Source organism: Falco rusticolus, chromosome 12 (assembly GCF_015220075.1).
Source record: "Falco rusticolus isolate bFalRus1 chromosome 12, bFalRus1.pri, whole genome shotgun sequence".
Classification (NCBI taxonomy): Eukaryota; Metazoa; Chordata; class Aves; order Falconiformes; family Falconidae; genus Falco; species Falco rusticolus.
The window spans coordinates 12801918-12824737 of record NC_051198.1 but is presented as its reverse complement, the minus strand read 5'-3'; the positions used below and the strand labels follow the sequence as shown (position 1 = coordinate 12824737).

Here is a 22820-nt window from a genome sequence, read left to right as displayed (position 1 = left end):
AATGGTCATTTTCTGAAGATCACCTGCTGAGTTGGTGTCAGAGCCCAGCTCGAGGTCCAAAGCCACATTCCCTGTTTCAGAGACAGCATTCCCTACATGGGGACTGCTATCCTGGCATTGTACCAGCTCTAATTTTTACTTAAAGAACAAATCAATCAGAGCTAACCTACCCATCCCTGTTTGAAGCTGGGCCAAGTCACAACTGAGCACCATTTATGAAATAGTAACTGGAGCTCTGGAAACTGAATTACTATATTTATTCAGCCTGAGGTGAAGTCTGTCACCAGATAATTGCAAAGGGGAATGAACTTATTCCAGTAAGGTCAGTTTTACCATTTCACCCCTTGCAAGCTCAGTTCATAGTTCCTGTTTGTTAACTGCAACTGAGCTGCACACAGAGGCTTTGTGCTGGGGATCTCTCTGAGAGGTAGGATGAAATGGTGCCTGTCCCAAAGAATTTAAGGAGAGGATGTTTGTCTCATGCAGGTTAGTAGCAGGCCTTTTTGTTTAAGCAGAACGATTTCCTATATTCACTGTACTTAGGAAACACTCTGATTAGGGTGTTTTCTCGGGGACATATGAGTCTGAAGCAGAGGAGAAAGAGGAATCCTTTTGTGGGGGAAGGAGTAGGGAAGCAAAGAAAAGTTTGGGTAGAGAGGAGTTGTGGCATGGTTTGGTAATAAAGGGCTGCTCGGGCAGAGGGGAGTGAAAGGTGTTGGCACCCAAGAACAATGCAATACAGTGAAAAAAAAGTCAAAATCAAGCATGCTGGACGAGTGTCTCTGGCGAAGGTTTTCTGTGCTGTTGGCTGCATGCAGCTGCGATCTGCATGCTGCCTGTCCCAAATCTACCAGCAGTTTCTCCTGAACTGGAACCATCTACAGAAAGGCTGCCAAAACCACTTTCCTGGACACTGAGCAGAGATGCCGGTTGAGCTCCCATCAGAGAATTGGCCTGGCTTCTGGGAATAGAGCCGCTCCAGTCACACCCCTTGCCTGCTCGCTGCTCTTGGAGTGTCCAAACTATTGTTTGCAGGGCCTGAATTGCAGAGCTGCATGTGTGGAACAGAAACAAAGTTCCCACACCCAAAGAGCTGGGCAGCAAGTCTTCATGCCCTCAAACCTTCTGGGGGTGGGAGGTCATCACCAAGCATGTGTGTGTGGATGGTCCTACTCACAAAAGCTTCAAATGACCTGCTGTGTGGCACACTGAACTGCAGCAGTGCCAGGATGCTGCTAATAGTCCTGGAGCATTGCTTTAAATTCGGTTTCCCATACAACATCAGATCTGTCACCTGCAGGATACGAATCCCTCCGTGCTAGTACCTACCATGGCCATTTCTGCACTTAGTACCCCACTCTTTCAAAGGTTTTATTTCCCCACACATCACAGCTAGGTCACAAATATAAATATTCATGGATCAGGTGGACACATGCTGTCCATTCTGGTCATAGCAGACGTCTGAATCAGCCTAATGGCTCCAAAGCTCTGACATCCATTCTGAGTCCAAATGCGATTATTATCAGTTCCTCCAGAGAAATCTTGCAAGATACTCTGCAGTGGTTGGTTCTGGACTAAGCAAGCTTGAGGGCAAATTCCTTCTCAGCACCGTGGCCTTGGAATCTTTTTATCAGAAGCAATAAAGGACATTTTTCTTTTGGAAGTCTGACATGTTTTAGATAGTTACTATTCCAACACAAAATTTGGAGACCATTATAAATACTATCTGTTTCTTAAAAAAAAATATCTCGCTTAGCTCTTGTGCCCTGTAGCACCCTGAGACAGTGAGTTCCAGCTAATCTGATAAGACAATAGTAAGCTCACGTGCAGCATTGTGGGGTGTCTTCTTGCTGTTGGGTTGTAGAACTGGGAGTTCAGGATATCTCTCTTCTGTAGCTTGTTCAACATTTCTGTGACAGCTCCTTCCATCTGTCCTCCTTCCAAGTCAAACATTATTCACTGCTCTGCCTGGAGGTTAGTCCCCAAGGCCAGTTCCTCTGGGTGAGGGCACTGTGGCAGGGCTATATACAAGTCGGCCAGGGAAATCCTACCTCCCACTTCTCTCAGCTTTCCATCACCACCACCTCTCGAGGGTTCAACAGGATGGCAGAGGACCCAAAAGGAGTCATGGTGATAGAGGAGTTCCTAGAGGGTGGCAGGTGAACTGCTCCAGCCTCTTTTGACAAAGAAGCTTTTGCAGAACTTGGGGAAAAGCAAACCGTGGAATTTTAAAGCAAACATCCCAGTGGGAACCCAAAAGTAGTGAGTAGCTGCACCATCGAGCCTGCCCTGGTGCAGCTTTTCACTCTATTCACCAAGGGATGCCGGGATAGCCCCAGTGTACATGAAGACAACATGCCGCTGGAAGTCTCCATTGAGTGACACAGTGCTGACAAGCCCTGGCCCCATGATAATTTAGTAAGGGTCCAGTTTGACATCATCCAGCTCTCTGATGGCAACCATTGCCCTAAGCAGCAGGACTCCTGGAGATGTAAGGCAGCACATGTTCTCCTGGACACAATGATCAATGCTGGCTCTCAGGAAACCTCAGTGTGTGCTGAAATGGAAGTGGAAATGGTGCCTTTTCATTAGCACACAGGAGTACTGGCATGTGCCTGCTTCTGTGCCAGCAGGTATTAATGCCCATCGGAGCGTGCCAACCAGCAGGCACTGTCTAATCCTGCTGTTGTATAATGAATAAAATTATTGAATGGGGGAACTGAAGGTCAGAGAATGAGAAGGAAGCTGTCTGGTGCAGACCTGCTGTGCTCTGCAGTGCTCCCAGGGGACAGTCCCCTCTGGTGCCCTCCTCACTCTTGCTCCCAGGGGCCTAGACCAGTGCTCTTCTCTAGATCTAGATGCCCATGCTCAAGGGGAGGCTATGAAGACCCCGGCTGGAATAGGAGGAGCAAGACTGATTTCAGCTCCAGATACGTCTGCCCACTTGTGCTATACCCAGTCATAGCTGGATATCAGAGTCCCATCAGTTTCAGGCCATTACTGAAAGCTAGGGCTGGTGCCTGACAAAACAGATGGAAGGTGTCCAAGGGATAAGCCTTCCTCCCCTTCAGCCCATCACAGGCCTTGCAGTGTGACTGTACCATTGAGTGCAAAAGAGCGAGTGGTACCCCGGAAAGAAAGGATATTTCTGGTATTACAGTGCTGTAGCACTGCAGGCACAGAAAATGGACCAAGAGGCAGCAGTGGCAGGTGGATGTCCAGACTGCTCACAGGTTAAAGACACAGAAAGTGAAGGGAAAGTGGAAGTGTGGGAGGAGGGTCTGAAGGAGGCAATAAACCCACGTGATTTTCTTGTATCAGCTCTTCATTATAAGCAAAAGATTCCATCCCCAGGTCTCGTATCTCCCATTGTTTAAAGAACTGACTGAAGATAAAGATCATTCAGTTCACAGAAGGAAGAAAGGGGTTGCTGCATTACTCTAGGGCCTCATGGAAGAGTTGGATGCTTAAGGCTTTGGATGGACTCCAAAGGGAACTGCCTTCGAGCAGCCTTCAACTGAAATGGCTAATCTGTGGTCTGAGGCATTTGGGGAGGGCAAACAGGGTTCTTAGGATTGTATGAGGTCCACAGAGAGCTGAATATCTAATTAATTTATCCAAATGCAGAATTCCCTATCATCTGCTTTTTTTTTTTTTTTTTTTTTTTTTTTTTTAATTATCCAGAAATAGTGAGAGGGAACCAAAAGCTGAGGCTAATGTACAACAGCTCTGTTAATCATTTATTAGTGTTTGGTTGGTGCCTGTAATGTGTGCATGGAGATGGTTCTGATGAGCTCTGAACTTCTGGTTCCCATCTGGAACCTCTTGCTGTGCCCAGACTTTGTTCAGATTTTGTTTACCTTCAACTGGCCATCTGGCCTGTCACCAGGAAATACATCAGTACAGGTATTGATCTGTGCAATTGATTTTGTGTCACCTTCTCCTCTGGGAGTTTGTTCGCAGGAGAATAACTCAGAAAACACCAAGTTCAGAACCCCCACGAGTCCTCTGCCATGAGGATGTCTCCTCCCTGCCAGTGAAACTCCCTGTAAAGAAATGAGAGTTCAAATACCAGTCAGTACCTGTTGGTACATTGACCAGCCAGGACTAAGAAGGTTAAAGGCCTGGGAGGTTCAAATTCTTTCATTCTCGTTTAGGCCAAATGACAGGTTTCTGTTGATGCCTGAAGAACATCATGAGGATGTCTTGTAAAAGCCAGCCCACTGGGGTCCTTGAGCAACATTTGCTTGAATGTTGAAGGGACTTGGAAGACAGTAGTCTTGTCCCTAGACAGGCTGGGTGGTTCCTCTGCTCACAACTCCTGAGTTCTCATGGGAAGACGGGCATTCATCCTCCTCCCCTGCAATAGATAGTCTCCAGATGTCTGGGATTTCCCTGCCACCGCCACACCCTTGGGAGTTCCACCATCCTGCTGGTGCTGGGGAGGTGTTGGTTATAGGGAGGGAGCTGGAAGGAGAGAGGCAAGAAAGGGACTATTTTGGAACTGCAGGCAAAGATCCTGGGCTGGTTTTGGTTCATAAAGCCAGCTCCCAGAGACACATGGAGCGAGAGGCTGTCTCTGATGGGAACATCCGAGATCATTAGCTGATCTGGGGGCAGCACTCATCTGTGTACAGCCTTGCACACTCATAGTCTACCTCTTCTTACAGCCACTGCTTCCATCATCCAGGTTTGTCCACTCAGCAGCACATGGGGTCTATTCAGGCTATATGGCAAAGCCCAACAGTGTATAAAGCTCAGCATCCCCAAACATCCCCTTGGCCCTGAATGCAGGTGAATATAAACTAAGAATTATACAGGAAGAAAAGACTGCTCAATTTTAGATGGTCACTGAGAAAAAAGAACATTTTCTAGTACCTGTTGTCTACCATTCCCGACAGTAAGACACGCCTGATGGACAGAAGGAAGCACAGTCCTATAGTCATTCCTGTTTCCATTCAGTCAGTGGCACAACCAATAGCCGCATGCCATAACCCACTGTACTCCAGGCCCTAACAGAGGTGTGTTGAATGTCTTACTGCGTGGCTGTGGAGCATGAGCTTTCTTCAGTTCAGACTAGATTTCCTTTAAGAAAAGAATGTACTAGAGGGATTACAAAGAGAGTCAAGGGATGAGGTAAAAATAATAGGAGGAGCATTTTCAGGAAGAATAAAAACAAACAGTGGCATTAGAGACATATTTATTTATGGGCTTACAAAAAGAATGGGTGGAAATCTGCTAACAGACCAATTTTCTGTCTCTATTGTCTTCTGCTGTAGCTGTCCTTAATTTTGCTAGTCCCTTTTCTCCACTGGGTATGAACTGGAGCACTTGCTAACAAGTGAAACCAAACTCTTCCATCCTCCTCACCTCAAATTTGGCTCCAAACCCCAGAGTTATGCAGCTGGAAAATGTTTTCAATAGCTCAGAGGACATCTGATGTTATTCATCCACATGCACTGAGCTTCTGAAAAGGGTTGCTCCACACATATTTTGGAACCTACTTTCAGGCACCAACATTTGAAAGGCTGGGCTGCACTAGGCAGCTCTCCTGCTGCTGCACTATAAGGGAGGGAATAGGTCAGAATCTACTCTAAAGCAGCAGCTTTAGCCCTAACATTCACAGTCAGCACCTGCATTTGGCAGCAGGTTAGCCTTCAGGCATTTTTTGGTCTATAGCCTTAACTTAAAGGCTCTTGGATGTGCAGTCCTGCCCTGAGCTCCCCATCAGCCATGCCGATGTGCAAAGGAGACCAGGGTGAGCTGATACTATAGTTATACGGGGCATCACTTAGTTCTTTGCACCTCCCTTTTTTCTCTCCGCAGCTTTTCAGACAAATGGCCAGCACACTTACAGGGAAAGCGGGCTGATGGGCAGTACCTCAGTCCCTGCCAGCTCTACGGCAGTCACAGACCTTGCCACAGATGTTAGCAAAAGTTTCTTGCTGACAACTCTATTGGCATCTTCTTCCTGCTGCTCACCTGGAGGTCATCCCGTTGGAAAGGCTCTGGGGATAAATCTCCACTGCATATTCATAACTTGCATGTGTTCTTCCAAGCTATCTCCCCTTCTTGCTTCCCCCTTCGCAAAGACAGTGCTTTTCTCTGCTGCATCCAGCCCAGTGGTGGCAGGCAGGGGCTGCAGCTGTAGAGGTGCAAGGTGGGCTTTTTAGTTTGATCAAAACCACTGAAACCCAGGTGCAGGGAGGGAGAAAAATTTCCATTTACTACTGGGAGTCTCAATCTCAGGACTCATATGTGAATAATAAGACTAGACAAATTAGATCCTAATTGCTATCAGGCATATTCATCAGCCCTTGCAGCTGATGGATGTTTTTCCACTGAATTCATTGCCTTGTGGATTAGGACCCGTGGACAGAGGGTGCAAACAGAAACCAGAGCTGTAAAGTCTGACAGAGAGCCACCCTGGGGAAAGAGCTGTCTTGCAGTCCCATGTGCGAGGAGAAGGCACTCCTTTGAGAGAAAGGGGGTAAGGGAGAGGCTGGAGCTCATCCTCTGTCCTCTGCAGTGGGGTAGGCAGGCAGAACATGAGACCTGGGGATTTGGGGCGATTCCCACCAAGCAGGAGATGGCTCTGCAATGAGCTCCATTTCTTCCAGGGTCTGAACAAGTTCATAAAAAGAAGCTTGCAGGCTTGAGGGCTGAGGAGCAACGACTCTGTAACCTGCAGAAACCAGGCAGGTTGTAAGACTTGCGCCTGTTTTCAGGCATCATTTTCAAGTGGAAAAGGCTTTAGTGTCAGATCCTGGCTGCTCTTTAATGGCACTGCTTGAGACACACAAAGACCTTTTTATCTTTTCCCCCTCCCTCCCCATCTTCCCCACTCTCTTCCCAAAGTCCTGCCTTCTCCTGCTCCCCCCAGAAGGGCGGCCAGCCCAGCTGGGGCTGGTGCGTGCCTTGCCAGGGGTCAGAGAGGCTGGTATGAGCTGGCTGTCGCATGGGCGAAACGGCACGTATGCACCGCCGCGCTGCGCCTTGTGCCTCCGGTTGCACAGCAACCCAGGGACACACGCTCGGGTCCCAGCCAGCTGCTGCGGCCAGCCCTGCGACACCTGGTCCTCAGCGGCCCTCCAAAAGCAGGAGGGGAGCGAGCATCCCTGTTGTCAAGGGAAGGCTCAGCTGACGGTGCCCAACGTGAGGCTCAGGGAGTGCACAGCAAATGCTCCAAGTTCTTGGCAGGCCAAAACCGGGGCTGCTGGGTTTATTTATTTATTTTTGGTGGGGAGGAAGGGTATATAGAGAGAGGGCTATGATTTAAATATCTATCTTGTTGCCAACCAAAAATGTCAGCGGGGTGTTAAATTACTATTGACTTTGCCAGCCAGCATTTGCCCCCCCCCTCACCCCTCTAACTCAGCTCTCCCTGCAGTGTCTCTCGCTCAGCGATCAGGGCTGCTATAAAGGGAAAGCAAGCCTCACCGGCCGACACTGGAGACGTTTTATTCCCCCCTTCCCCAGCTGAACCGGCTGGCCTCCAGTAGCAGGGGAGGATGGGGCACTGTGCTCCCCCCGGCCCTCCCTCCTGCCAGACCTGCTGGCCGCCTGAATGCTCCTTTTGATTCCAAGTTAATAGCCTGCCCTTTGCAGAACCGGCTTGCTTCCCAGCAGGCCCCACAATGGGTGCTCCAGGGGGTGGAGGGTGCCAAGGGGGGATAAGAGGACCATCGATGTGCTCTGACCTTCTGACTTAAGTCTGGTTTTGGATACTTTTCCCTGCTGTGCCCCCGTAATGTTTGGCCAACACCAGATGCTTTCGCTTTCAGGCTATTTCATGACTTTCAAGGGGTTCAAGGCTTTTAACCTTTTCCTCCCGCCCTTCACAGACATTCAGGTTGAGGTATCTGCTCAGCTGGGATCTTCATGGGGTGAAAGGAGATAAAGTCCTCTGCACTGCCTGGTGTTGCCTTTCATAGAGCTCTCCAGCAGGGCTCTTTCCAACAGTTGCAGGGCACACAGGGGCCGTGTAAGGTAGGATGTGGGCTCAGATGTCACCCTTGAGTGATCTTGAGCTGCCAGTGGGGTAAAGAGATGAGGTTCTCAGCTGGGATCATGTTGCCAAGGGCTTAGCTGCAGGGAGGGGAAGGTGTTGTTGAAGGGGTCTCCTGGCACTAGCACGTGTAGGGGAATGGAAAAGGTGAGGCCAAGGGATCCTAAAAGTCAGGGTTCAAAGGAGAGAAGAAGAGCCATAAGAACCTACACAGAAGTAGCTCACTTCCCCACACCCAGGGGAGGCCAGCTGACATCAAGAGCCCCAGATCTTGTGCTGCAGTCAAGCTAGCTCTGGAAACCACACTGGGCAGTGCTTAATCCTGTGAATAGGCCCATTTGTCCTATGGGATTTGAAAGCAAAACTCTGTGTACTGTGTGTTAGAAGTCAGGGGGGGGCATACCGGGAAAAGAATGGGCACTCTGCAAAATCAGGAGCTATACGTTAGCAAGGTTTGTGCCAAAGGGAAAAAAAGTTAATGACAAGCAGTGTGACCCTGCAATGACTTGGCTTGCTAAGCCTGCAGGCTCCGTTTGATTTTGCTTCTCATTAATAATATCAACCACTTTGCTAATGTCTCTTAAATGAAGTGACCTGCGTGAGTAAGCCATATAGCAGGACCTCATGAGTGTGGGATCAGCAGGTAGCACGGACTGAAGCAGGGAGGGTGTTCTGGACTCCGGATGCTGCCTGGGTGCTGAGGCGGTGGTGAAAGACACCCAGGAATCCACAAATTAGAGTGTGTGGAGTAAATGAGGAGGCGCAATTTGTTCCGTGCCTCCTCCAATCAGTGTATCAGGGAGTTCCAGTTGTTCCAGCCCAAAATCACCACTTTGTTGAGTTGGGACACTGGCAACAGCAGATTATCGTCAAACTTTCATCACCCAGGGCTGAGTGTGAGCGTGAGAAATTTCAGCCCAGGGGCAAAAAAAAAACCCAACTCCAAATGGTTTCAGAAGGTTGCAGAAGCCATTGAAAAGAAGTGCTTAAAATAAAAGTGCCACCTCAACTATTAAAGCAGCCAATGTGTAAGTGCATCCTGGCAAGGAGCAGAGAAATTGCATGGTCTGATGTGGTCAGTGCAGGATTCCAAAAAGGCGTCTGACTAAGTACACCATCAAATGGAGGACTTATCCTTGTTCCAGCAGGATATTGAACCAGGGTGCTGTGAATCAAAAAGCCATTGGGCTGCCTATTGATTTAAAGGCCCCCTTTTTGTTAGCAAGTCTTCTCCTTACAGTCTGCAGCCACAAGAGTGAAGGAGGCTGGACTGCGGGTTGTGTCTTTTGTGAGGAGGTAGGGGTGAGTTTATGCCCCCCTTGTAGTATATCTGGTGCTTTCCTGCTCTGCTCCCTGCATGGAGGGATGACACAGGGGTCTGATCAACACTACTACGAGACAAAGTGGTTCCAAGTGTCCAGGACCACATAGGTCTGTACAGACAGCCCAGCATAGATCTTGGCATGCCTGTACTTCCCCAGCTCCAGCTTATCTTTTCATGCCACACATCCAGAATGTATTGCACAGCCGTGCATATTGCAAAAGCCCAATTTATGGCAGCCCCTTCTACTCCGTCTCAAGACTGCTCACTCCCAGCTTCCTACAGCCTTATTGCACAAGCAAGATATGGTGGCCAGGGCAGGAGCTGTGCCAGTTTTAAGCCCCAAGCTGGTATGCCTACTCATTACTCCCTGGTATTTCTGACATCCCTGCTGCCTTTTTCTGTTTTGTTTTCCCGTGCGTGGAAAACAGTTTCTCTTCCCTTCGTCAAATCATCTCCTTCAAATTCCTCTAAATGGCTTGCACCTTTTGTCTCTACTTTCATCACCATCCTCCTTCATGGCATGGTTGGCTCCCTCCTTCATGCCTGATCCTGCCTTGCCTGTTGGTATCTGCATAATCTGCATGGAAAGCTCCTTGGGGAAAGAGGCTGGTCTTGCTTGCTGTTTGTCTAGCATCAAGTACACCTCTCATGCTGTATAAATAATTAACAGGCATCTGTCAAATGCAGATGAGAGCACATCTGCTCGTGAAGCCTCTAGCTGCTGCTGCTTCCATGACAGTGCTCTCAGCTTCCCATGGAGGACTCATCTCTGGATGCGTGAGCAGATGTGGTAGAGGGTAGCTGGCTGTGGTACAACCATCACTTCGGGGAAACTACACTGCAGGGCATGGGCTGTAAAGCTGAGTCATGGTTGTAGGGAAAAAGTTTAACTCCCCTTGCTGCCTCGCTGTGTTACTGGTCCAAGATCTTTAGTGGCTTCTCTTTATTACTTTGCTGCATCAGACTAAGGAAAAATGTTAGCTTTGATGAGTTGCCAAGTCTTCACTGCATTATAATAACTACTAGAAATGCTATCAAGAGTGATTTTAGAAAGAACAGGAACAGATATATTTATGTATTAGGTCCTCAGCAATTTCAGCTGGCACTGATTGAGACCTTTGGCCGTAAAGGGCCACATCACAGTGGAAAGAGAATGGTTCTGCTTAGAGAGGGTGCCTGTGCCCTGTAAACCACAGGGCTGTGCTCTGAGGTGGCAGCCAGATTTAAGGGAGAGTTGGGAGCAGGCTGTGGGACCCTGCTTTCATGGAGCTGTCACAGCCCCCACTGTGGAGGGATGCTTGCTGGCTGTGGCACTGGGGGGAGCAGAAGTGGTACTCACCAAGTGCTCCCAGTCTGCAGGGGCATGTGCCTCTCTTCCAGACCCTGCTCAGACACTGAACCACAATGCTGCATGCTAAGGGCCAAGACTGGCCCTTTCCAGGTTCCAAAGTCTGCCTCAAAGACAAGCCAAGGCAAGTCTCTTATGACTTTGGGATGCTGCACATGGCAGCGTCATGTTGGAAGGCTGGGTATTCACCTCTGTGCCGAGCAAAAAAACCCCAAAAAACCCACCCCAAAACCCCAGCCCCAGACATCTTTCCCTGCCAAGAACCATGTTTTTCTTACACAATGCTGTGCAGGGGGGTGGCTACTCTGAGAGCTAACCCAGAGTTGGCTGCAGGACCTAATAAGAAGCCATTTGCTACCACAGCAGGAAATCTGTGTGCAGCCTGAGCCTGTGTCTAATGACAGCTGGATGGCAGGCTGGCACAGGAACATGACTGAGCCAGTTGTGTGAGGGGCTGAGCATCCTCACAGGATCAATCTCTTCCTGCAGAGTGAGGTACTTGAGAAGTGCCAGGAATATCGTGGACTCATGTTTGGAAACAGATTGTCTCAGCAGAGACCCCATTATGTTGACGTAGCTGCAAGAAACGTCTCATTTAACATCAAGCTATGAAAGCCAGGAGGGTTTTATATGACCCACAAGCAAGAGCCATGTCTCAGAAGGTAATTTGATGTAAGAACAGCCCATAGTGTTTGTGCAGGACTATGGCAAAGCCTCACAGGGCGCTTGGGTCACAATGGAGCTTGTCTTAACTTTGTTGTTATTCCGGGGCCCAGCACTACAACAGTAATCCAGACACTGACACTCAGTGTTTCCAATACATGCAAAGAAAGCTTTCCTGAGCTTCATACTGCTCCCAGTACTGTCAACCCAACTTGTTCCTTTCGCTAATGTGTGTCGGCTCGGCAGCCAAAAGAAAAGCAAAATACATTTGAAGGGAGGGAGTGGAGAGAAATGTTATGAAATAAAAGATCAGAGGATCAAGAGCACTTTTGAGGCTCAAACATGCCACACACAAGCTCTGGGCCTGTGGTCAGCCGGAAAACATCAGTTTAAAATTCCACAATAGCCCTGGTATTTAATCCTTCTAATGCAAATTCCCCCCACCCCAGTCCTAGATCGGCACTACTACTGTGGTGGCACAACCCGAGCCTTTAAGCCCTTTTGAAGTATGCAAGAGTCCCTGTTTCTCAGCAGGAGGGCTGGGAAGCTATGTCAACAATGTCAAAAATGTTCCTGTGATTACTGTACCTTTCTGAGCAGAAACCAGGAGAGAAAGCAATTAATGCCTACTAATCTGGCTCATAAATAAAACTTGTTCTCCATGGAAGCGTCATCTCTGTAGCCCCTAATTAGGATGGCTGTCTGTCACCTCCAAGCATGCAACAGTAGGAGGAAGGACACCCATTGTCTCCCTCTGCCCGACACAAGATGTACACTTCTGCAAGTGAAGTCTTATGTTTGAATGCAGTTGCCAGCAGTACTGTGTGCCTCTGTGATATTCTCCACGGTTCAGTTCCCAAAACAGCCAGATATCGCAGGACCTGAGCACTGGGGTCTTGGCCAACCCCTGTGCTGAGCAGCTCTAATCCAAGATGTACAAAGGGTGAGGCAAGTGGAAGGAGCCAGAAGGCACAGGTGTTGACATACGATGGTGATGAGAACTGTAGACTACTCCAAGTCAGACAGAGGGAGAGGCACAATGTGTATTGGCAGATAGTCTAGCCTTATCAACAGTTGAAGTGCATGCCAAGTATTTCCACCAGCCTCCCCTGTATAAGCAGGGTGACTTCCTATCAGCATCAGCAGTGAGACCTTGGAGAGCCAGGAGCACTGCTTACAGACCAGTTCTCAGAGGGCATCAAAGCGTGTCTGCATTGCACGGTCACTCCAGGTCTTCGGCACATGGGTGCTTTATCCTTGGGTGTCCTGAGGGTCTCCCCTATGGACTGCAAGAGGAGCCATATGCTCCAGAGCAGAGGAGAAGCCTCCTCTCTTGGGTGAGGCATCTCCCGTAGAGACCAGACTGAGCTGGAGCAGAGCTCAGACTGTCTCACAGCCCTGCACGAGAAGTGTATGTGTAAAGACCACTGGTGTGCACTGAGAGGGAAACACATGCGAGTGAATGGGCTGAGAGGAGAGAACAAATGCACCATATGGAAGAGGCAACGGAAACATAGAGATGGTTGTGCCTTCTGAAAGTGTGGAGGGGCTGGACATAGCTGGTAGGGTCCTGGCGGGAGTACCTCAAGTACCTCAAGACAAGACCAATAGAGAGGTGATGGGATGAACCCAGGACAGCAGAAAGGATGGCGATGGTTGCAGGTGTACAAAGGGGAGACAGCTGAGTGCAGCTCAGGAAAACTGACCTTGTCATTGAAGGCCCATGCATGTGGGAAGTTTGGGGGTGGTGGGGGTGGTGAAGAATGGATGGTAAGGCTGGAGAGGACCCAGTCATTGTTACTGTGGTGCTAGTGGAGGTGGTCATTCTCAGCACCTCCTGCAGGATATCCAAGCACCTGAGGGATGGGCCTCACAGCTCCAAGTGACAGAATGTGGGAGGCAGAACCTCATCTACACCTTTTTGCTCAACAATAACACCAAAACTAGCCACTGAGGTGTAACCCAGGTCCCAGCCCCATTGCCTGAGACTGGGTCCCGCCTATTGCTCCTCAGCGTCAGCACCTGCACACACACACGGAAGACAGCACAGATGGGAGAGGAGCACATGAGGCATTGCTTTCTTAGCATCAAAATGCCAAGCCATTCCCATTTGTGTACATCACCCTTGCTGAGCTCAATGCACCTTGCAGGGAGAAGCACACCTTTGCCTGGAGCTCCTGTCCACAGGGATGCAGTCTTCCCTCACCCTCCTGGCAAAGCCATGCTGAGGAGCTGTGAGACCCACCTGTGGCCAAGCACACCCGCTGCCAGGGCAGAGTGCCTTTGCAGTGCTTCAGATGAGCCTGCAGGAAGCGTTACCTCTTTAACTTCAGTAACATAAAAACTCTACCCCTAAGTGACGGAGGGAAAAAACATTTTCGATCCTGCTCCACCCTGCAATGTGCCAGGTTGCCGATGGTCTCGTTCTCCCTGCAGAGAGCGAGGGGTGATATAGGAATGTGTGATTCAGGAATTTGTGATATAGCATTTTTCCCCTCTGTTGACTGTCCAAGACTGTGATGAAGCCAGGCTTGGCACTACCGTCCCCATCAGCAATTCTGCTAAGAGGAATTTGAGTTTTTATGGTCACTGATAAGATTAAACTCTGTTGCAGCTGGCCAAGGCAGACTCGGCTGCAGGCTGTGTAGAAGCACTGCTGTGAGGAAAGAGTGAAGGTAGTTTGGTTGCTCTCCTTGGGAATTCCCACACTTGCAAATGTTTGGATTTCATCTGGGCTGCAGTCTTAACTCTACGCTTGCTGGTGTACAAAAGGCCTAGACCTGTGGATCAAAAGGACATAAGTCCCTTGGAGTAGGTTTGTCCCTGCTTCCTCAGTGAGCTCTGCTGAGACCTGAAGTACCCCTGTGCATCTCCTGCAGGACAGGTGCTGAGGGGCAACATCAGGTGCAGCTCCTCTTCCTCCTCTGGGGATGGTCCTCCTTAAATGGGCCTCAGCAAGGGCAAGAGTGGGAAGATGATCAGTTGTCTGTGATCTGTAGTTCTCTTCCTTACACAGCCTGGGGAACCTCTCAAGGGTCTCCACTGAAGAAATCTGCAGCTAAATAGAAGTCCCCTGGTCTTACCTCTGTTACGTGCCTGCAACATTCACTAATGCCCCCGCCTCCAGAGCTGCAGAAAACATTATTCCCCAGCAAATACAAACAAGATTTTCAGCTCCTACCTTGAAACTTCTGTCCCATGTTGAGTCAGCAGCCAACAGGAGCCTGGGGACTTGTTGGTCCTCCTTCTTTTTCCTTGCCAGCCCTCCAAGGCACCCTACAGAGGGAGACTGGCTACCTTTGCTCACCTCTGGTTCCTCTTCCCACCTGGAGGGCCGTGTTCATGCCCCAGGGCCTGGCACCGAGGAGCCCCAGTGCCCCAGGGAGGGCAGTGCTGGTGAAGGAGGGTCAGGAGGGTTGCTGGCAGCTCATCTCTGCTGTTTGTTTCCTCTGCTGGTAGGTGGAGGTGTTGCTGGGTCCAAATTATGGGGTTGTTCCCCGTAACTCACCCTAATACTATAAACTTCAAAACCCCTACTCTTTACCAAATGAACTATGGCTCTGGGCACCAGCTTTCAGGTGGGGCTAATAAACTATATTTTATTCTGTCATAAACCCTAGTTTTTCTTCTCCCTCTGATGTGCTATAAAGTCTAAATGCTAATGTATGGATTGGCCTCTGACAGATGCACCCTGAGAGACAGAGGGCCTATTCACTTCACCTTTGGTGGGAAATCCCTTCCTCGACCTCACAACCCACTCGTGGAGCAGATATTCTTTTGCTTGAAAATCTAGGAGAAGGTAACGTTGTGACTTCGGGGGTTGTAAGGTACTCAGTTCCAAGTCATGCCTTGAACACGGGTCATGATCTGGGTGAGGTGGGACAGAAGGGAATAAGAAGTGCTGTGTCAAGCTAGCACAGCTCTCTGGGAGCTCAGCTGTTTCCTTACACGAGGGCACTGGGTGCACAGGAACCAAACTGGGCGACCTGAGGTCCTCCATGCCCTTTCTGCTTGTGGCAGGGAGGTAAGGTATTCAGGGACAGGTGGGCAGCACTGCTTCCATTTTAAGAGAATTATTCATAACGAGCCCAGCCTGCTGCTGCTCTCTCTCCGAGATGCCATCCTGGTCCTGCGAGTTGTCTGTAGGGCATGTCTGCTTCCACCGTGGTACCTCATGAAATAAGGCAGTGCTGTTAATTGGGTTTACAGACACCAAGATCGAGGAGGTCCTGTTTGCCTTTGCAAAGTGACTTGCCCCAGGTATCACGGGGGAGGCTGTAGCTTAACAAGGAGCTAACTGAGGCTTGCCTGTGCCTGGGGCAGGGGATGTGAAACCCTGCTGTGCTCCCCTGCAGCCATGGTGATAGTTTCAAGGGGCTGTGGGGCAAACTGAGAACTGGGGTTCTGCATCCTGCTGGGGTAGCCATGGGGCAGTCCTCAGGAGAGCGCCTCGGGGAGTCAGCAGCAGGTGCAATAAATTAAAGGAATAAATGTAATGAAGTATTGGCAGAACAAGATGTAAGAAGAGGTTCTGCCCTATGCCACATAAACAGGGTAGGTGCTGGAAGACCTTGCTCCCAGCCTACTGGGGTCTAGTCCCACTTATGTAAGTGACAACAGGGACAAAATCTGACAGAGTTTGAATTTCACATAATTTTAACATGGGTGTTCTTGGAAATGATGTGCAAAGCAGCGCCATAGCTGTGACCTGCACTTTGCCACACAGGTCTGTTAGTCCAGGCTACAAAGCACTTGCCAACCTGCTATGGAAGTGCTTTCAGCCCAGGCTGGGTATTTAGCCATTACACAGAGCACTTCCCATCACTCCAAGTGCTGGTGCTGATGTTGGGAGCTGCAGCTCCTGGAGATGGGGGTCACACTACAATCTGCGGGGCTTCAGCGATGTCATATTTCAGCAAGGCTGCCACCAGCAGAGGTCCTGAAATACCAGTTTTAATTAAAAGCTGTATTTTCTATTGTGCTGCACAGTTCATACATGCTGACTACTGCTCTTTCACCTCGCCGGGGCTAAGTCCACACTCTTTAAAATATGTCATGTGTCAGTCAGACAGAGCCCATGGGGGCTATAGCGCTCACAAGCCAGAGCCAGGTTCAATCAGAGTAATGTGTAGGAAACAAATGGAAGAGGACAGGGGAACGGTGGGGGTGGTGGGAGGAGGTCCTGGATGAAACAAAGAGAAAGAGGAGATCTTGGAGGCAAATGGGTGAAAAGAAAGAAAGTAAAAAAAAGGAGGTAGGAAATTATCTGTGGTAAAGAAAGACCAGATGCCTTTCTAGGGATCTGTGTATTTTAGGGGCTGAGTATGCCCAGAGCTCTCCTTCTGTCTCTTGTGAGCATTGGTCCATGTAGGAATGCCCAAGGGGGAGAAAGAAAGAACTATTATGTTAGCAGTGGATGGAAAAAGCAGATGTATAAAAAGTTTATAGAGTTACATGAAATCTCTCAAGGACTGCTGAGTGGAACTGGCTTTCCAGGCTAGACATCCTCCTGTCTGCTACAGCAACTCACACCAGCCTTTCTGATGAGAAGTTTTCATTTTTTTCCAAATGTTTTGCAATCACCGCTGTCCATCTGGAGCCCTCTCTTCCCAGCGCAAGGCTCGCCCTCCTTAGCAGCCTGTGCATGACCACTGTGTCTCCTCCAGCAGCCGGCTGGGCTCTGCCCGCCCTGGTGCGTTGGTGTGATGGTTATGCAGGCTGCTGCAGGCAGCCAGCAAAGCTCTCTGGAGCATAGTCCCAAGTCTAGCTGGAGCTGAAGGCTGATGAGTGGGACGTGATGGTCCCTTTCTCACTCTGACAAATCCAGTCTCCTGGCCACACAGATCTGACCCCCCACTGCCTCACTGGAGGAGTCTCAAAGGCTGCTCCAGGGTGTCTCCAAGGGGCCCTCCAGCCGTGGTGACTTGCTAGTGGCATGTTCCCTCTTGCCCTGTCCACATGGTTCACCACCCTAGGGACCACCATCCTCCCCAGAAAGCTTGGCTGGTGGTTCCCTGGCTTGAAGTCAGCGACTGCGAGCTGGGAGGAGTTGGGTCCATTCGCATAACGCATGGGTGCCCCGGGCAAGGGGTGGCTGTGACCCTGGGGAGGAGGTGTAATGCAGGGGAGAAGGCCACGACCTCCAGTTAGCATCTCGCCCTGTCACTGATGACAGAAGGTAGAGCTGCGCCGCCTTATCTTCCATCACCTGTAGATGGCTCTTTCATACTCCGGTAAGGCTGGAGCAAAGCTGCCTCAGTCCAGCACTTAAAAAGCTCCCAGTGATAGGGCTACAGTGGCCTCCAAGAAGGAAGAAAGGGGAGGAAAATGACCCCCCTGTAACCTCCAAAACTATGTTTGGCTCACAGGGAAGCAGAAAGGAAAGCTTAACTCCTGTGCCTGCCCTTTCCTCTGACTTCCCATGCCTAAAATGAGTAGTTGCTCATCTTTCCCGTGATGACATCACAGAAACAGAGCTGTTGGAAATGACCTCACGCTCCTGCCTTCCTGCCTGTCAGGGGTACAGGGCTGCTGGGACACATGACTGTGAGGCTTCGGTAATACAAGATGGGAGCTATTCACTCTAGCTATATTAAGAACATTTCACAGGCTCTGGCTTCTTGGTTTAGTTCACTCACTGGGATCTTGTGTCAGCAGTTTTGAAAACACTCCTCTCTCCAATAGCAGTGGAAATTTGTAGGCTCCCTGTGAGACCGACCCAGCACCCACAGCAGTGGTCAGAGTGCCAGAGCAGGCTAAACATAGCACTGCTAATTTTGGAGAGGTTAGGTGATCAGATAAGGCGAGATGGGGGCAGGAGGAGAGGGAGAGTGTCAGCGATGCTAGTGATGTTAGGCAGGGATAAGTAGGAAGGGATGGTTAAAGGCTCTCACTAGTGGGCTCCAAAAAGGAGTAGAGCTATTCAATGTCAGTATCTGGCTGCAGAAACCCACTTCTCCTGCAGTGTTCCCAACATAGCTTCATAAGCCAACTCCCAATGCATGCAGAGTATGCCCACCTCTCGTATAGGGTAACCAGGCAGGATCCTGCGGTTTAGGTAAACGACCCAGTCAATGCAGTGGACTAAATGATCTTTGCCACTGAGAGCAAAGAGGCACTCTCACTTTGCAAGTGACTGGGAAAAGTTTTAGGAAGTTTGCACTCAACACCCACTTGCAACCGTGCTTCTGCTGCAGTTCATATGAATCCCACAACTCTGCTGGTGCAGTGTTCCTCAGCTGAGGAAGGACAAAGTAATCTGTTTTAGCTTAACCTACTGCTAAAGCCGGCTTGCACTGAAACAGGTGAGGGAGAGCTCACAGAGAGTAACTGTCAGCCAGCAGGCAGTGACTGGCAGCTGGGCTGCGTAATATCTTTGCTGGCTCTGTTTAGGACCACAAAAGGATGTTTGCCTCTGTCCTGAACACATCAGTCATTAGAATGGCCTAAATCAGCTCTGGAGGCTCAGACATATGGTCTGTCACTGGAGACTGCCATGTGTCAGCTGGGCCAGAAGAATGGATTTTGTGTGTGAGCACCTCACAGATATGAGGTAAAGGGTGCAGGTTTCACCTCTGCCACCCAATGCACATAATGCCTTACTTGCTGTGGGCGAGGAGCCTGGGCATGGCTAGGTGCTGTGGCTCAGCTGACGTCTTGGAGCTCACAAAGCCATTACAATCAGTTCCACTTCTGAGCTCCACAATTAAAGCAAGGGAGCAAGTGAAGAAATGGAAAAAGCAAATCATTATCAGGTGGACACTGCACCTTTTATAATCCCAAGCTCCTTGATTCAGTGGCTAGGGAGGCAGTATTTCTGCTGACAGAACCAGATGTAAGGCCATCTAAGGCATGGGGGGCTCTTCCCACCTAATCAGGTGCAAATGCACAGCTTTGCATTTCGTTCCCTGAGCTTGCTCCTGGGACAAGAGCAATTTCCCAGCAGGATCTGCTAGGAGAGGAGAGGTTTGTAAGCTGCCTGGTTTCTAGCTGACTCAAGTGCCAACTGAGTTCATGGTCTGGGCATGTCAGGGAGCAGCTTTCTTCAAACAAAAGGGGGAAGGCGGGGGAGAGGGAAGCCCTCCAGAGGAGCTTCCACTCTGCAAAGAGTTCCCGAATGGCCTCCCACTTTCACATGATTTGGGCATTCGGAGTAAGGACGAGTAAGCCCTGACAGAGCTCTGCTACAGGGTCAGGCGCATGCTTCAGAGACAAAAATAAGTATTGGCTTCATTTCCATGTTCCCTTATCACTAAACCACTGGCTTCAGCTTGGCATTGGCCACTGAACAGCTCTCTGTGCCAAGACTCTGGTCTTAAGGAAGAAATAAAGTTAGAAATAAATTGCTGGGCAATGAGGTTACTGTGTCTCACTGAGCCATGACAGATGGGATAAAACCTTGAGAGCCCCTCTGAAGTGCTCCCTAAGGGTTACTTTACCCACACCTGCTTATTCTCCACCTCCCACCATGGCCATCTCCCTAGCTCGGCTGGCCGCTGGGTGGAGAAGTGCGATGCTATGTACTGGTGACTAGGACATGGCAGCTACTAGCACAAAGCATGCAATTTCTATTGCATTCATCTGCAATTATTGTGCAACTGGGAGCCTATATTCATGTAGTGGAGGTCGTGCCACTTTGCAGTTAATTGATGAGTGAATGTTAAAGAAATAATGAGAAGACCAATCTGCCCTTGTACCCAACCCCCATGACCATCATATGGTGTTGTTAGGTACTATACCCAAGCAATACCCAATATTCCTAGTTTCCAACTGAGAAGAACCTTACTTTCATGTGAAATGGAGCAGGAAAGATGGCTATGTGAAACCATGTGTTCAGATCCCCTGGAAATCAGGAGCCGCCCATGTAAGTTCCCTTTTTGTGCTTTTCCTAAATCTGCTTTTCAATAACTGCACACAGTTTAAGAGTAATTTTGGGATGTTCAGTGGCAGAGCCATCTTTTATGTGGCCGAGAAGGCAAAGCTGCAGGGATTTGGTCCTGCAGTCAGCTGACACTTCCCATGTAGTCTTACTACTTGTAAAGGTTTCTATCTAAGCATCCAGAACAGAATGTTACTTTGACTCCTGTTCCTCAAACTGTGACTCACTTATGGATCCCGATCACCCCATCTCACTCATCAGGGCTACAGAAGTAAAGGTTAGCATGAGAGCTTTAAAGGCTCAGCCCTCGATTTAGAGTGAGACGATGCAGAACTGGATGTTCCCCGGATGACTCCTCTACATAAAGCTCCAGTAACAGAGGTCTCAGCTCTAGCCAGACTTTTCAAGTATGTCCTGCCAACGCTCTTCCGTGCTCTCCCAGTGCTGGAGAAAGGCCTGAACCTGGAGTTAGGAAGGTCAGCAAGCCTTTTTGTAGTAGCCTTAGGTAGGTAGTTTATTCAAGTACAAAATCATTTTTTTCTAGCTCCAAGGAGAGCACAGTGCAAGCTTAGTGCCTTCAGAGAGGCAGCTGAACTCTGAAATTGAGTAAGGCTCGATCTTTTACTCAGAAAGTTGCTTCTGTCAAAGAGCATCATATCCAAAGGGAGGCTATTACCATCTGTCACTTTCAGGTGCACAGATTTTGCCACCTCGGATTTAAGGGAGACTCTCAGAGGCTAGGACACCTACTTCTAATAGCATGCTCCCTTAAGTCTCTTCCCTTAATTCAGACCTATGTGCTTCCTATGGTTTGTTTTTAAATATGTCCCATGGTAAATCTTTCTATTCCTCTGCTACATAAAAGCGCACATCCGTTTTATGCCAAGCCTTCCCCTGTGGCTGGCAGCAGTGGAGAAGAACAGCACCAAAGAGATGAGTTTATCTCAACAATTCTGGCTGGCAAAAGTCAGCTGTGGGAAGAGCAGACACGTTGCTCGGTGCTTAAGCACAACTACATCTCTGTACTCAGGTGTCTATACTCAAGGGTGCACACACATTCATTATCTGCAAACCTTCCTTTTTCTTTTTTTTTTTTATGGATGCATTTTCAGCGCATGGGGAGGCCCATGCCTAGGAGTTTGTACATGTGGCAGCAGAACCTTGTGTGTGCTAATCTCAGCTAATGACAAAGAATCAACTTCGATTAAAGCTCTTCTTAACATTTGAGAGCACGTTTTCCTGGATATATTAAACTGTGGTCAAACATCATCCACATGCTTTGCAATGGCCTCATTACAAAGAAGACAGAAATGATGAAAGTTTTTAACTAGAGCGAGGGTGTGTCAGGCCTTTGGATCTGAGTGTGTAAACAAGGGCACAACAGATTTTGTGAGTATAAACTCTGCAGGCCTATAAGACTAAACTCCTGTGACATATTTATGTTTCCTCATACACAAATCACATTGACTCTCACACTCCCCTATCACGCGGAGTCACCGGACTTCAAACGGAGTGGAGGAGGCAGCTGGATTCACTAAACAACATCTTGGGCACTATGAATGTATGCCAGATAATAAGGGGAGAATTGCAATTAAAATGTCAAACTGTATCACATTTCCATAACAAAGTCAGAGAGGATTTCCCTCTCTGTGCCTTTCCTTTCTGTTTAACTTGTCTAGGGAGCTGAGGCTGCTCTTCCCTTGCCGTGGTTTTCAACCCCTGCAAGACATGCAAGGTATATTGTTCTTGCAGTATTTGCTTCCTTCATGAGATAATTTGTTGAACACTTGAGTAAAACTGTGTAACAGAAGGAGCCAAAGTTGTCTCAGAAGAAACTATTTAAAACCTCTTGCTCAGCGTGACATCTGCTTACAGAGCTCTGCTCTTTGCTCTCTGCTGATAATACCTCCACTTTGCTCTCCTCGGGATCTTAGAGGGCTTTCTGAATGCGCTACAGTCTTACAAGGCATATAAAGCTGATGTATGTATGAAGCAAATAAGGGGAATTTTAATGTGAAATCCAGCGTTGCATAGGTTCATTCTCAAGATTATTGCAAAGCTTGTCTTTGACCTTTAAACCCTGACTCCAGGCAAAAGCTTGAAGCTGTGCTAAGGTTGTCCAAGACTGAGACAAAAAAAGTAATTATGGAGAGCTTCAGGTGTTTGGCAATGATAATAACCACTTTAGACTAAAATATTAGTATCTCTATCAAGTTTCTCTCTCCTGCCCACCTGGAAATCATGTGGTGACTTGCCAAAGAAGGAAGAATTAGATCCTAAAACAGGAAAGAAAAATTTCAACATAGACCAAATATCATCAACTTGGCAAAAATATGTTTCCCAGGCGGATTTTCCTGCAGATAGGTAACTGAGTGACCATTTGTACAATGTCTCAAGGCTATTACTGCTGTAAGCATTATCAACTGTTGTTTAGTGGTTGCTGTTGTATTTGACATGCAACTGGGAACCAAGATGGAGGTTGCTTCCCATAGCAGCTGGCTCTTGTCCCCTTGAAGAATATCTCAAGCTCTGAGCCAGCCCTTCCTGACCTCCATAAACACATTCCTTGCTTTTATATACTGTCATAAAGGAGACCTTG

At 48.8% G+C, this 22820-nt stretch overlaps 1 long non-coding RNA gene across 3 annotated transcripts in view; it reads left to right on the top strand.

Annotated features, from left to right (window-relative positions):
* The first annotated feature begins 372 nt into the window (after nt 1-372).
* Nucleotides 373-22820, top strand: part of LOC119156201 — a 65124-nt gene continuing 42676 nt past the window's right edge. The window contains exon 1 of one of the 3 annotated variants that reach the window (XR_005107019.1): nt 373-427. This is a non-coding gene — a long non-coding RNA (uncharacterized LOC119156201). Of the gene's footprint in view, nt 487-22820 lie in introns of all 3 variants that reach the window. The other 2 variants (XR_005107020.1, XR_005107018.1) reach the window with 2 other exon arrangements.